A 16,602-nucleotide genomic window follows, 5' to 3' on the forward strand; every position below is an offset into this window, starting at 1 on the left:
GGTGGGTCGGAAGCCGAAGTACACTGTTAAGGAATCAAGGAACTCACGCAGCTTGGTTGGTTCACCAGAAAAACGATGGGTAGAGGCGGAGAGCGTCGGAACATCACCACTGCGGAAAGCCAAAGCCTGTCGCAGCGCAGCATTTTCACTACGTAGTTGCTGTAATTCTTGAGCTTGTTGCTGAATTGTAGTTAGAAGAGCTTGATCCGGATCTGCAGCAGCTACCACAGTGTCTTCCATGGTGTTAGAAGACGTCGGGATGGTTAGGCGCTGCAATCTGTCACGACTCACGTGCTGCTTGCGCCTGGAGTTTGCAGATCTTGAGGCGTGGATCTTGAGAGTTCGACTTTGGCCCAAAAAGGGGCGACTCTTTCTGGTAGCCACGGTGCTGTAGGCAAGGGAAACGCCAAGGACAGACCGTGACCGTGAGAAAGTAGCGCCAGAGGGAAAAAACCCCTTCAGAAGAAGAGGAAAAAACCTCCAAGAAGATTCGCAGAGGATTCCTGAAACAAGAACAGAGGAACAGGAATCAAAAGAACTGACGAATAACCCAGAAATGGCGAAATCCAGAGCTAAAGGCTAGGAAATCAGGAGCGAGGACACTAACTGAACAGAAAGTGTTGCAGCGCAAAGAGGAGAAGAAAACACCACCCTTATATACCATAAAACAGGAAGTGACCCACAGGAAGAAAAAGGACACCATCTTGGATAGGGAAAAGTAGATAGAATAGACTGGAGCAGAAACCATAGAGAATAGGGAAGGAGGAATGCTGGGAAGACAAGGGTAACCTGGGAAGGGGAAAAGACATAAAGGAAAGAGTAAGAAACAGACCCAAAAAGGAAGAAGACAGAAGAAAGAAGAAAAGGAGCCCAAACAGGTAAGAGGGGTCAGGAGACCCCAACAAAACGGAGGGAGAGAGCAGCGCGAGGCCCCAAGTAAGCCCTGGGGCCTCGTAGTGTGCAGGAAAGGCTCGGGGCGCGCCACGTCTTAAAGACGCGAAGCGCGGCCCGAGCCGAACGCGCGGCTTGTGCCAAACGCTCGGCTCGCGCCGCGCGGTGCGGCGCGACAACTCCTGCATCAGCAGCCCCATTCCAAACTAGGCCCAAGCCCATGTCTGGCACACAGGCAGCTTATCTAATCACAGAAACTCCAACAAGCAGTGACATTAAATTGGACGTATCTATTTCTCAAAGTAGTACCCAATTGCTGACGGAAACTCTGGCCGGTAGGAGCACATCAGGTTGTTGAGTTTCATGCAGAGGAAGCCAAAGAAGCCCCCCTTTCACAAAATCCACTATCTTCCACATCTCCGCCATCTTCTTCCTCATGCCCCACTTCTGATGATCAAGACTCCACTTGGCTGTCACCTCTGTCTGAGACACGCCAGGAGAGGCAAGGAGTGAAAAGGAAGGTTCCTGGAAGCTTTAGCATTATGAATGAAGAAGGGGAGGATGACGAGTCTGATGACAAGTCAGTCATCATGGATGTTAGCCCAGTCTCAGTGGAGTCAAACATTACCCCATCTTCTCAACCTACTCCGAGGGATGTGGCACTAATACCACCACCTCTACCTCCACCAGCTTCCATATTTATAAGACCCCTGGTGCGACCTACATCCGCCTCAGTAGAAGAAGGCACTGCAGAAAGGCAAATGTAATCAAAACAACATCCACCTGCCGCCACTTCTTCAGACATTGGCAGTGGCACCAGTGTTAGAAAGTTGACCTCCCCAGTTTGGGGCTTTTTTACTGTTGGTTAAAAGCTTGGTACAAACTATTGAACTAGAGGCCAAACAACCCATTTGAGAAAAACATATGGTTATCCGCTGGGAGGTGCACCTTAGAGGCCAAAAGGAAAAGCCTGCAAGTGCTGTTAGTGAAGGTGTTGAAAGCAGGGAATCTGATCCGATCATGGTGAAAGGTGAAGGTGAAGAAGAGGGTGATATTTTTGTTACACAAATCAGCCCTGTCCTCATCAGTGCAGTAGTATTGTCACCCATACCAGCAACATCTCAATAGCACAGGAAGACTCAGAGTCAGGTTGAAACACCAAGGCAAGAACCTACAGTGTCTGCCTCCCTGAGACGGACATTGAACCTACCACCACCTTCTAAGTCACCTGCATCAGTGGCACCCGCAAAAAATAAAATCCAGGCTACCATTACTGCCATTTTTAGGCAGGCGGGGCAGTATGAACACAACGGCACGTTAGTACAATGGGAAGCTGGCAAAATGTTGGCGTTGGACCTCCTCCCTTTTTCTTTTGTGGAAGGAGTGAGTTTTATCGAATTTGTGGTGGGTATCTGCCCAAAATGGAAAGTTCCCAGCCAGACCTATTTCACCACAGTTGCTGTTCCAGCACCAGATCACGATGTGCTAGAATTGGTTGGACAAGTTTTGCAGCAGAGTGCTGTCCACACAATCGACCTGACAAGAGACGTGTACCAGTTGCCAAGCCATTGATTACATGTGCACACTGGATCTCTTTTGTGGGGGTTAGAGAAATGATGTCTTCAGGTGTTGACACAGCTAAAACATTTAATGGTGCTTGGAAGCATGCAACAGTAGCTATGTTCGCCATGGAGAAATCCTATACAGCTGCAAACATCTTGGAAGCCTTTAACCACAAGTTCTTTGAATGGCTGTGCCCCATAGGGCTTAACACTGGATTTGTTGCCACAGACAATGGTAATAATATAATTAAGGCTTTGTCAGATGGTGGCTATTTCAGGGCCCTGTGTTTGGCGCACTGCAGAAACATCATTGTACAGGACTTCCTCAAAAAATAACCCAGAGTCAGCAACTTACTGTCCACAACAGAAGAATCTGCACTAATTTTAGTCATTCTTTTAAAGCCCGCAAGCTGTTGAGGATTATCCAGCATGATAATAGAATGTCAGTTAAAATCTTCATACAGGAGGTGCCAACACATTGGAATTCTACTTATTACATGATACAATGTCTGTTAGAGCAGTACAGACCCATCAATGAATATGCCATGCAAAGAGGGGGTGTAACTGTGTAAGGCATGATCTTTGAGGTGGACCAATGGGGCCCGGTCAAATGCCTGACAGAGATGCTGCTTCCTTTAGTTAGAAATGTTCACAAAGGAAGTCATCAAGGAGGACTGTACCATTGGCCAAGCTATCCCATTGGTGCATATGCTTCAGCAACAGCTAGAGGAGGTGTCTGAAACGTAGTCAGGTGTCGATGAAAAAACAGATGTGCAGGAGCTGGTGGAGCACTTAATCCTTTGCTTATCTGTTAATACAAGGCTTCAAATAGACATTGTGTCATCCAAACATTACATCTGTGCCACAATGCTTGACCTCCCGTACAAACAATTACTAGCCACTTTCATTCCTTTTTCAAATGGAGATGTTTCAACCTACAAGACATGGATTGCTGAGCGAGCCAGAGACCTAGAAAAGGAAAGGCTAGAATTTGGAGGCCTACTCATGGGCAGAAGCTCTGAGATGCAGCCTACAACTTCCATAGAGCCTGCAGACAGTGCTATTGGCTCACAGCAGCCACAATCATCACCCACAACAACAACACGAACCGGGGCAGCAACCCAAAATCTGCATTTGATTAGTTTCTAAAGTCAGGGCTTACGTCCACTGCAGAGTTAAAGGCAAAAGAGCTCAAGCATGATGGAACACCAATGCCTATTACCTGGATGACCGAACAGCAGTCTATCTGGACCAAAACCCATTGTTGTATTGGTATGGTAAGGGGTGCCAATGGCCAGTGCTCAGCAGGCTGGCATAAAGTATCTGACTTGCCCTGTAGCCAGTGTGTATGCTGAGCACGTGTTCAGTACAGCTGGTGCAGTTGGGACAGTGAGAAGGACCAGTCTCTCACCCCAAAAATGTCAAAAGATTGACCATGATCAAAATGAATCTGTACTTTATACCACCAAATTACAGCATATCTGAAGTACAACAGGAGACGGAAGAGGGTGATGGTTGTTTAGACTCAGGTCATGGTAGTGTGTTAGCTGACCAACTTCTGGATGAACCACCTGAGTTTGAGGATGAACTCTACTTCCCTGACTAGACCTGGGGCACCATAGAGCTTTCAACTTTATACTATTGATGAACTGCTTTGAGAAAAAATAGCTAGTAGGGGGAACCCTATTTTTTTATATTATTTGTTTCTGTCTAAATGACTGATGAACCACAACTATTTTAGGCACATGTATAAACATATTGGAGTTGGACCAGTGTGCATTGAAGAAGCCCCCAAATTCGCCAAAATCACTTCAAGGAGATTTGAGAGACAATGCCTGCCTCCTTTCTGTGACTATCCTTTCTTTTGTCCCCTAGCAGGATTGTCCCAGATATTTGACTTACAACTTACTGGTCAATGTGTGTTTTGTTTCCTGAATTGAAGAGAATCAGGAATGTGCCACTATGCTTGATTGGAACAGGTAAGTAGTAAAGCTACACGACTCAACAACTGATATGAGAGATACTTGTTTCAATGTTGAGATGGTTTGTGTGACTCATCTCTAGTGGTGGCAGATAGTGAGAGGGGTGCTTATTTTATATTGTTTAGCTTTATTATTATGCTGGCTTGTGTTTGTGTCGTGATGGATTTACAATGTTGGTGGCACAATAATAATGTGTGATATTTTTTTTCCTGATGGTGTTTTTTCCCTTTCCCCCTTGACACTTAGCAACATTTGTTTGCTGGAGTTTTCACACTCCTTTGTTTTCTGGTTCACATTTTCAAAGCAGAGACAACCCAACCAGTCCATTTAGCTAACAAACTAAATTATAGTCCAGAAAAAAAATTACTCAATGTTTCTATTGTTGTTAAACACAGCTATGTGCTACAGGTTGAGTGAGGGGCCTGTTGTAGGAAACTGGAGGAGACAAACATATGATGGATGATAATGTCTCATTATACACGTGCTCTAGGCTAAATGTTAGTTATGATTATCATGACAGCTGCAAGTTTGATCATCCTGATAAATGCTGACTCTTTTCTGTGATTGTTAATTGTTATAATTGGTCTCACTTAATTGATCGCACATCAGTCATAAAATGAATGATCGAAAAGGTCTTTGCTCTGCCACATCTGAGTCTTCTTGGTACACTACTCCTCGTGAAGCTTACCTTCCATTTCATCCTTCTTGATTCTACAGTATCATGATAATAATTTCTGCGATACAATCCGTAGGCCTTCTCTTCTCCTACACCGTAACACACATGCTTACCTTATCGGACCGCTTCAGGTAGGAACCCAAGAAGATTGATGGGCCAATCCAAGAAGATTGCAGATGCAACACCCAATTTGGCAAGACAGACTAGAATCATTTTTCTTTCCATATTCTTTTTTTAGAACTGTGCGTGTTAGCTTCACCCCAAGATTATTTATATGTACTATGTTGCAAACATAGCAGACCAAACATTTTTAGATATATACAGCTTGGTTCTCACTGGGGCTGACAGAATGTAAACGTTATCTCTGTGTCATACATATTCATGTTTTTCTATTCCTCCCACAACAGGCTGCTGATCATCCTTTCCCAGATGAATATTGTGTTTGTGTAGTGTCACACCTTTCCCAAAATCCCTTTCCCATCCATTCATCAAATCCCTAATACTCTTACTCTGTGCTGTGTGAGTTATTGAGGTGGTAATCAATGATATACACCATTAATTAATCACACACTTGGTGGGGCATATGTGGTAGAAGCAACCTCAACTCAGTGTACAGGATCTTCATTTGATTTCACCTAAGTGGAATGTGACCTCGCTTCCGATGCCTTCACTATTAGTGCACAAGCATGCTACTACTACACGCCCCATGGTACGTCGAGAAACCATGCAGTCCTCACGTCATCCATTCAGGTAAGAGAATTATGTAGCATTGTTGTACTTTTAGTTTAGGAAATATAATTGGCAATGGAAAATCTCTCAGCCCCACTCCTGTGCGTCAAATTTTACAGAGTGCACTGCAGGGACTAGAAGAGTATTAGGATAAAGTTACCCAAACCTAACTACATAAATAATTGTTATAAACTGTCAACAGATTTGTAAAACATGCTGCGCTAAAAGGAATATACTATCAGCAGATTTGAAAAACACACTGCATAAAAGCTACAGTGTGAATCTAAACACCCCCAAAAATATTTTAGGGATATAGAACTGCAAACAACTATTTATTTTCCCCCGTCCCTAACAAAAAGAATAAATACCCACACCTTACACCCACAACCAACCCACCAACATCCAAATGTCCCTTTCCCCAGCCAATGGTCCAAAAAAACCTGTCCATTTGTCCATGGTGAATAAAAAAAAGAAAAAGTCCTGCAAAAACCTATTCCCACCTTCTCCATCGACAAGAAGTCCCACCCACTAAAATAAAAGGTTCAAAAAAGGGGCAGAGGAGGGCACTTGACTTAAGCCGGACCTGGATTCTTCTGATGAGCCCCTCCATATCTGCCTGAGGGGCCTCTATCCGCGCCAGCCTCCGAAGGATGCAGTGTTGGACCGCGGTGTCTGGGGGGCACCAAGGATGATGTGATGGCGGGCGGCTGCCCTGGCACTGTGGCATCGGTGTTGCTGGGCTGGAGGAACTGGGACCTGGCTGGGACCCTGATTACTGCCAGCAACTTCTGCCGCCTCTTCCTCCTCTTCCTCAAGGATCACCAGCAGCTGGTACTCAGCCTGTATGGCCTCCTGCTTCATCCGCCGCAGCTGGACTGCTATTTCCTGCCGTGATGGTGGAACAGCAGGAATAGCTATATCGAGAAAGAAAAAAGAGAAATTTTAAACAATGCTCTGAGCAAAATACTTCTTTAAATCATGCCATGTAGTGGCTCAGTAGCAGGACATTTGTTGCTCACCTCAGACCATTCAGTTTCAAGGCGATAACTTAATATGCACTATGGAGTACAAGTATTCTTCTCTCTTGTGTTGTGCTAAATTAATGGTGGCATTGCTAGCTCAGCTGGCGCCCTAGTCATACTTGTTACTGTCTGCTGCTGGGGCAGCTGTACTTGAAAATTATTTTATTCCAATGGCCCTATTCTTCTTTGTACCTGGATTACAAGGCCTATGAATACTGATAATGAAACACACCATGTAGTATAATATAATCAATCATGCAGACATCCTGTCTGCCATAAGTAGGAGGTGGGAAAAGTGAAGCACTGCAGTATAGGGAAAGGATTAAGGAATGAGTTATAGATTGAATTTGGCGCATCTGCATCGTCACAGACTATCCTATTCAGGAAACTCAAGGCACACACGTTACTCACTGTCATCATGACCCTCCTCCACCACACTTTGTAAGAACTACTTTTTTCCAAAAAATACATTTGATTTGTAGTAAGGAAAGGAATCTTCTTAAAGTATTCAACTGCAGGGTAATGTAGAGGGAATTAGGATGGAGAGGGAGAGCACACACTTTACTGATCAATCAATTCCTCATCATCATGTGCCTAAGGTTTGGCTAGTAGTGTGACTCATTGTGGTTGGCAAATGTTGAAAGGGAAAAACTAGAACAGAATATATCCGTTATCAAGTCATAATGAATTACATTGATCACTTGGCTTGAAAAATGTGTCGCAAGCAAAGATTGGATTTTTCAAATTATTCAGAAGTCTGGGACAGAACGTAAGAAAGATTAAAGGAGTGAAGTACTAGGAAACTGACACAGTAGGCACAGTAGGCACAGTAGGCACTGGGAGGAAAGGGAAACACAACTCGTTTTTGCATTCAAATGCATTGAAAAGTGTTTGACACATTCACTTAACTTATGCTGACAGATGCACATTGCACAGCCAGCATTCTGCTGAATTGAACCATGCAGATGTTAGGTCATCATGAATAGTATTGGTGAAAGGCCATAGCGAGGGAGGAAGGTGATGGTAAATGGATGCTGGCCTGGGATACATATTACCTGCCTCACTTGAAAAATACTGTGAGTCAAGGGAATATTCTGAAATACCATCCAAACCTCTGCATCAAACGTTTGATAAAAACCATTCCAAGCAAGTAAAGTAAGTGAGAAGAATGCCCCTATCCAAAAGAGTACACCTGTTTCTTCATTCCATGCATTTATATATTCATCATTGTAAAATTGATCTTCTAGTACTCTTATTCTTCACCCTTGGCTTTGATACACACCATTTAAGCTAAGCTTCACATTCTCTCATCCAGTCCTCACAATTTAAAACCATCCAGATTCCAAATATGACTCTCTACTAAGCTTTCACCAACATCTATTTACCCAATAACCACTCATGCATCCTTTCACCCATTCACCCACCCAAGAGTTCTAACCCACCTGTGGAATCTTGTAGGAAGGTAGCCTCTTTCTAGCCTTGTTACCCCCACTTTTGGCCTGTTTGTGAGTATATGTCAGGGTGTTTTTACTGTCTCACTGGAATCCTTCTAGCCAGGGCCCCAGTGCTCATAGGTTTGTGGCCTATATGTGTTCCCTGTGTGGTGCCTAACTGTATCACTGAGGCTCTGCTAACCAGAACCTCAGTGTTTATGCTCTCTCTGCTTTTCACAATTGTCACTGCAGGCTAGTGACTATCTTCACCAATTCTCATTGGCACACTGGAACACCCTTATAATTCCCTTATGTATGGTACCTAGGTACCCAGGGCATCAGGGTTTCAGGAGATCCCTATGGGCTGCAGCATTTCTTTTGCCACCCATAGGGAGCTCAGACAATTCTTCCACAGGCCTGCCACTGCAGCCTGAGTGAAATAATGTCCACGTTATTTCACAGCCATTTTCACTCCACATAAGTAACTTATAAGTCACCTACATGTCTAACCCTCACTTGGTGAAGGTTAGGTGCCAAGTTACTTAGTGTGTGGGCACCCTGACACTAGCCAAGGTGCCCCCACATTGTTCAGGGCAAATTCCCCGAATTTTGTGACTGCGGAGACACCATTACACGCATGCACTACACATAGGTCACTACCTATGTGTAGCGTCACAATGGTAACTCCGAACATGACCATGTAACATGTCTAAGATCATGGAATTGGGGGGACAATTCCATGATCCCCTGGGTCTCTAGCACAGAACCCGGGTACTGCCAAACTGCCTTTCCAGGGTTTCCACTGCAGCTGCTGCTGCTGCCAACCCCTCAGACAGGTTTATGCCCCCCTGGGGTTTGGGCAGCCAAGGCCCAGGAAGGCATAACAAAGGATTTCCTCTGAGAGAGGGTGTTACACCCTCTCCCTTTGGAAATAGGTGTGAAGGGCTGGGGAGAGTAGCCTCCCCCAGCCTCTGGAAATGCTTAGATGGGCACAGATGGTGCCCATCTATGCATAAGCCAGTCTACACCGGTTCAGGGATCCCCCAGCCCTGCTCTGGCGCGAAACTGGACAAAGGAAAGGGGAGTGACCACTCCCTGACCAGTACCTCCCAGGGGAGGTGCCCAGAGCTCCTCCAGTGTGTCCCAGACCTCTGCCATCTTGGATTCAGAGGTGTTAGGGCACAATGGACAGCTCTGAGTGGCCAGTGCCAGCAGGTGACGTCAGGGACCCCTCCTGATAGGTGCTTACCTCTTTCAGTAGCCAAGCCTCCTTTCTCAGTAGCCAAACCTCCTTTTCTGGCTATGTAGGGTCTCTCCTCTGGGCTATTCCTCAGATAACGAATGCAAGAGCTCACCAGAGTTCCTGTGCACTTCCCTCTTCGACTTCTGCCAAGGATCGACCGCTGACTGCTCCAGGACGCCTGCAAAACTGCAACAAAGTAGCAAGACGACTACCAGCAACATTGTAGCGCCTCATCCTGCCGTCTTTCTCAACTGTTTCCTGGTGGTGCATGCTCTGAGGACTGTCTGCCTTCACCCTGCACTGGAAGCCAAGAAGAAATCTCCCGTGGGTCGACGGAATCTTCCCCCTGCTAACGCAGGCACCAAACGTCTGCATCACCGGTCCTCTGGGTCCACTCTCATCCTGGTGAGCGTGGTCCCTGGAACACAGGAGCTGGGTCCAAGTGTCTCCCACAGTCTAGTGGCCCTTCTGTCCAAATTTGGTGGAGGTAAGTCCTTGCCTCCCCACGCCAGACAGTAATCCTGTGTACTGCGTGATCTGCAGCTGCTCCGGCTTCTGTGCACTTTTCCAAGGATTCCTTTGTGCACTGCCTAGCCTGGGTCCCCAGCACTCCGTCCTGCATTGCCCAACTCACTGAGTTGGACTCCGACCCTGCTTGGCACCCTCCTTTGTGACTCTGAGTCAACCGCTGTCCGCAGATCTTCTAAGTGCCTGTTGATGCCTGCTTCTGTGGGGGCTCTCTGAGTTGCTGAGTGCCCCCTCTGTCTCCTCCTCCAAGGGGCAACATCCTGGTCCTTCCTGGTCCCCAGCAGCACCCAAGATCCTCAACCGCGACTCTTGCAGCTAGCAAGGCTTGTTTGTGGTATTTCTGCCTGGAAGCACTTCTGCAACCTCCAGCACACAGTGGGACATCTTCCATCCAAAGGAGAAGTTCCTAGCCCTTTTCGTTGTTGCAGAATCTTCGGCTTCTTCCACCCGGAGGCAGCCCTTTTGCACCTTCATCCGGGGTTTAGTGAGCATCTGCCCCCCCTGGACACTTTCGTGACTCTTGGACGTGGTCCCCTTCATCTACAGGTCCTCAGGTCCAGGAATCCATCTTCAGTGTTTTGCTGGTGCTTGTGGTTCTTGCTGAATCCCCTACCACAACTATTGTGTCTTTCTGGGGTAGTAGGGTAACTTTACTCCTACTTTTCAGGGTCTTGGGGTGGGGTATTTTGGGCACCCTTACTGTTTTCTCACAGTCCCAGCGACCCTCTACAATCTCCCATATGTCTGGGGTCCATTTGTGATTCGCATTCCACTTTTGGAGTATATGGTTTGTGTTGCCCCTAGACCTATGTCTACCTATTGCATCCTATTGTGATTCTACATTGTTTGCACTACTTTTGTTACTGTTACTGACATGTTTTGGGTTTGTGTACATATAATTTGTGTATATTACTTACCTCCTAAGTGAGGGTATTCTCTCAGATACTTTTGGCATATTGTCACTAAAATTAAGTACCTTTATTTTTAGTAACTCTGAGTATTGTGTTTTCTTATGATATTGTGCTATATGACATAAGTGGTATAGTAGGAACTTTGCATGTCTCCTAGTTCAGCCTAAGCTGCTTTGCCATAGCTACCTCTATCAGCCTAAGCTGATAGAAACACCTCTATTCTACTAATAAGGGATAACTGGACCTGACACAAGGTGTAAGTACCACAGGGTACTCACTAAAAGCCAAGCCAGCCTCCTACAAATCTGTTCACCCATCCAGGCATGGAATCCTTTCACCCATACCCTTTCCCCCACTTGGGCTGGCATTCTTTCACCCGTATACCCTTTCATCCATCCTTTACCCACCCATACATCCTGTCATCCTCCTCATCACCCGCCTATATGATTATTATGCACCCTTTCATCCACACACACATCCTTTCACTCATATTATATTTCACCCATTCAATCTACTTCCATCCTCTATCAATTTTCAAAAACACATCATAGTTCTAGTTCATTTTATGAGCCTTAGCCTGCTGAGTTGCAGATAGAAGATGCCATTAATACTTACTTAACTTCCGCTGCATCTGCTAAAGCAGGGTGTTGCAGAGTGAGTCAACAACAACACTACTACACCCTTGTAGTGACAATATTATTAATTTTCAGTAAGCAAGCAATAAGACTTACCACCGCCTGCTACTGTTACCGCGAGACTCCCCCCTCATCCGTTCCCACAGTTTTATCTGCGCTAGCATTGCTGGCCCCGGCACCGGTGGTCGGTGTGGCTAGATAAAAAAATACACATTTTAGATGCCAGATATGCCTCCCCCTATTGTTTTTTGTAATAGCAAAATACAACGGCAATACATCACTATATTTCAGTTACAGACTTCTCTCCTATCAAAATATCAGGTGGGCATTTTGTTGGTTGCCAATTTTTTAAAAGCCAGGTAGTTGAGTAAAAGAAAACAATTGGTAATAGAGGGGCAGAACTAGCTATTGATAAATCTGAGTTTTTCAAGAGAAATAAAAGGATGCAAGAATTGGCCAATTAAGGACATATGGTCTTGTTTGGCTAATGCAATGAGGACATCCTCCTCATACTTTCACCCATGGTGCACGGTCATCAACCTCTAGTATACTAATAATACACACACAACATTGGAGGGTACAAACAATAACTTGACCATGTTCAAAAACACTTTTTTAAACTTTATTTAATGATTGAGCTGCAGCAAGAAAAAGAAAGCCCTCTCATAAAACAAGTATACAATACCTTAAATGGGCAAGCAATCTTCAGTACATGTGTTCTCTGAGCCTTACCACCACTCCACAAGATAGGATACATAAGGGGAGAGGGAAAGTTCACTGATAAAGCAGAGGAAACAAAGCTAAAGACAGACTAGCACAGCCAGATAGTTTGAAGTAAAGAAACTTGAAATACAGAAAATATGTAAATAGGAAACTGCAGGGATAAGAAGAGTTTATGAAACAGATAAATCGAAGTGGAGTTGGAAAAAAATTAGAACACAGGCACAGTAAAAGGTAGAAAAAAATTCTATGTGTGTAACTGCAAAAGTTAGGGAACTAAATATAAATATTAACAACAACAGGAGAACTTCCTGCGACAGCAGAGTCATCTGTCCCGGCACTTCTGAAGGAGCCACCTTCAGCTGCCTGGCCCACCCCATCACTACCAGCCCTCTTCCTGCTCCTGGATGCTGGATGATGTATGAAAAAATATAGAAAAGATTAGTGGCACTGTTAATAAATACTCTCTCCAAGAATATTATTTTTTTTAAAGGAAAAGACAAATGCAATAATATTTCTACATCAGAGGTTCAGAGTGCAAGTATAATATTAGTAATACTAGTATCTTGGACCATCCTATTCCAAATTTCCTAACCCTATTCCAAATTTCCTAACTATATTTTGGAATTACTAATAAATTGCAATGAATGATTCCTCTCATTCTGAACCTCTCAATGCATGGATTGGATGCATGCAAAACTACTACACATCACTGGGAAATTGCTTGGCAGTTGGCACTGTATGAGCTACAAATAAAAAAATAAAGGCACAGAGAAGTGAAACAATATGCAAACTCATGAATACTAATACTAACAATGAGTATCTTAGACAGGGCACTTGAGGAGTCTCTGCATTACTTCTTAATCAGCCCAAGCAAGCACCAAAAAAAAGTACAATTAGGTAGGCCGAGTACCTGCCTAGATGACGATCACATAATATTATATTTGTAATATAAAGTTAACTTACTTGCGTGTGAGCAGCATTCTTGGAAGAAACTATTAGCATGACGGAGCACAACTAAGAATTGGTTACTCACCGAGCTCTGCAACCTTGATGCCTAGCAGGTCGAGCATGTCTGTTTCCCAGTCCAGGATATCGGCCCACCAGTGCGTGAGCTGTTGCTCGGTGTGCCGGACCCCGGAGCTGTGGCACACAGCCCAGCGCACCCTCTCCCAGCATTGCTGATGCTCCCGGAGGCCGTACCCAGGTCTGGGCCTGCTGCCTGCTGCCAAGGTGGAGGGGGGGGTGAAGCTGCACGTAGAATACCAAGACAGCCACCTTCACCTAGGAAAATATGGGGTGTGGCGTCACCCCTTCATGCCGCTGCCACCCGCAAGGAAGGCAGATTCTGCTTGCAGTTGGGGCTGGTGCTGCTTTCCCCTGCTTTGTCATGGCGCTGGTTACTTGGGGTGGCGGGGGAGGGATAAGGAAGGATTAGGAAGAAGGAAGAAGAAAAATAGAAAGTGAAGCAAAAAAAGAAAAAGTTAAAAAAGTTGCAAAAAAACACACAAAAATTAGGAGAAGAGTTAAAATATAAACAAATTTGATATCCTAAAAAAAAAGAGGGTAAATAAGTTTTAAAGTGGGCACCAGCACCATAACAAGCAAAAAAAACAAAGATGGCCACGTGCATGTCAAACGTGTGGTGCTGTTCGCATGAGAAATCCAACACAAGGATGTACTTAGAGGAACTCCGTGCAGCGCAACAGAGGTCAACAGCTTTACTCGAACTTTGTCCCACAGCTATCCTGCCTCATGGAGCCCTTCTTGGCCACAACCTGCTGCCTTATCCCCGCTGTGTAGTTTTGACTTCCATTTGAGACACTACGAGCCTGATTTAGATCTTAAAGGTAACAGTCCCACAGACGATTTTCCATTGGTTTTCTCGTCCACCCACTAGGCAGTCCTCCTGCTCTATTTAGATGTTGCTGGGTTCATAGATGAAAGTCCTCTGATGAACCAAAGCCACTGCCATGAATAACCACCCGCGTTGACAGCACCATAGTCAAAGTAGGCTGGCAATGGGATACCAGACACTTTTATCACGCCAGGTTTTCCCGCCAATGCAATCGTGGTGGCTGAACTTCCATCCCTGATATGGAGGATTGGGAGGGATAAAAGGACAAAACTCATAATTTTTTGAGTTTTCTTATTTTCTGCCACCATGAACCCAGTCATAGAAGTCCTGCTATTGCTGCTGCTCCTGGACCAAGATGAAAATCAACCCCGTTGTCGCTGGAACAGAAGATAAGTCAGTGTTTCACCTGCCATCCTCAGAATTGTCGCTGTACATTAGCACTGGACTCAAGCATGTGTAACAAACACTTGCAAGCAGTAGTACAATGATCTGCAATGCATATATGTGTGTAATGTCATAGTTAGAAAAATGTTTAAAAGCACTCCTTGAGATATTAGTAACACCCACCAAACTAGTACTACTGGCCTTCATGGCAATGGACACCTACACAAAACGTTACAGCAATCCCAAATAGAAATGTGTCCATACTGGTGTGCGCAATAATTTTCCCTAAACTACCATATCATATACATAAACAGTATACCCAATAGGACCTACTCAAATCCATGATAATGTAGCAATTGCAGTACAAAATGCTACAAGTGGATCTACACAGAATTTATGACCAATCTTACCTCTAAACTGCAAACATGTCAGAGATGTATGAATGCCAGATGTCTCCTTGGTTTGTGCAATTATTGACAAACATTATGGGGGTCATTCTGACCCCGGCGTGCGGCGGTCGCCACCCGCCTGGCGGGAACCGCCATTTGGCTGCCCGCGGTCAAAAGACCGCTGGGGCCATTCCGACCTTCCCGCTGGGCCGGCGGGCGCTAACATTGTTAGCGCCCACCGGCCCAGCGGGAAGGCGGCCTACAACACTGAAGCCGGCTCCGAATGGAGCCGGCGGTGTTGCAGGTGTGCGACAGGTGCAGTTGCACCCGTCGCGCTTTTCACTGTCTGCTAGGCAGACAGTGAAAAGCAGGCTGGGGCCCTGTTAGGGGGCCCCTGCACTGCCCCCAGGGCCCCAGGACACCCGTTCCCGCCAGCCTCTTCCTGGCGGTGTAAACCGCCAGAAACAGGCTGGCGGGAAGGGGGTCGTAATCCCCAGGGCAGCGCTGCTTGCAGCGCTGCCCTGGAGGATTCTCCCAGCCGGGGGAAATACGTCGGGAAACCGCCGGACCCGGCTGGGCGACAGCCGCGGTCAGAATGACGAATGAAGCACCGCCAGCCTGTTGGCGGTGCTTCCGTCATTCGCCAGCCAGGGTCGGAATGAGGGCCTATATGCCATTTAACTATGCCAACATATAATTTTGGTGTAGTTGTCCAGTAACATGATGAATGCTTGCACCAAAATTAATATTTTCATCACAAATGTACAACACTAATACATGCAGTTATAAAATAACTAAATAACTTGCCTTCTATTTGCACTGCCAAATTAAACCTCCTCTGGAAGAGCGTCTATGGGGCAGACAACAGGCACCTCAGTTATGTTATTTGAGGGGAACCTTCAGTTTGGGAGGGGTGGGTTTGTGTTTGGGAGGGTGGGTTTGGATTCGGGAGGGGTAGGTTTAGATCAGGGAAGGGTGGTTGGGATTTGGGAGAGGTGGGTTTGGATTTGGTAGGGGTGGGTTTGGATGAGGAAGGGGTGGGTTGGGGTGTGGAGAGGATGAGTTGGGTGGGGTGGTCTTCCATTTGGGAGGTGTGGTCAGGGATGAGGAAGAGGTCAGGGCCAGGGCAAACATTAGGTCCTCTTTAGAGAAACAAGTAGGGCATTAGGGAGGGATCTGGGTTTGGGAGATAGAGGGAGTAGCAGTGTCTGTTGTGCATATGGCTGTTGATGATGTGGATGCCTGAGGGTCTAGGGTATGTTTTGGTTTGTGTTTTTTACTGGGTGTCTGTTGTGTGGGTGAGTGTGGGCTTTTGTGCACAGCATGTGTGTGTTTGGATGTGTCTGCTGTGAAGCTGCTGCATATGGCTGTGGTGCCTGTGCTGGTGCATGTGTGTGCCATTGTGGGTATGGTGTCTGCAGGTGTGGTGGCAGTGAGTGTGGATGTTTGTGTTGTGGTGGGGTGGTATCTGTGGGTGTGCTGCTGGAGAGTGTGGATGTCCGTATCATGTTGCATATGGTATCTGCGGGTGTGCTGGTGGTAAGTGGGGATGTGTGTGTAGGGGTTGGTGTGCTATCTTTGGGTATGCATGTGGTTGTGGTAGTGGGGTTTGTGGTGCCTGCATGTGTGTGTCTGTGTG

This window comes from Pleurodeles waltl, chromosome 2_2 (assembly GCF_031143425.1).
Source record: "Pleurodeles waltl isolate 20211129_DDA chromosome 2_2, aPleWal1.hap1.20221129, whole genome shotgun sequence".
Classification (NCBI taxonomy): Eukaryota; Metazoa; Chordata; class Amphibia; order Caudata; family Salamandridae; genus Pleurodeles; species Pleurodeles waltl.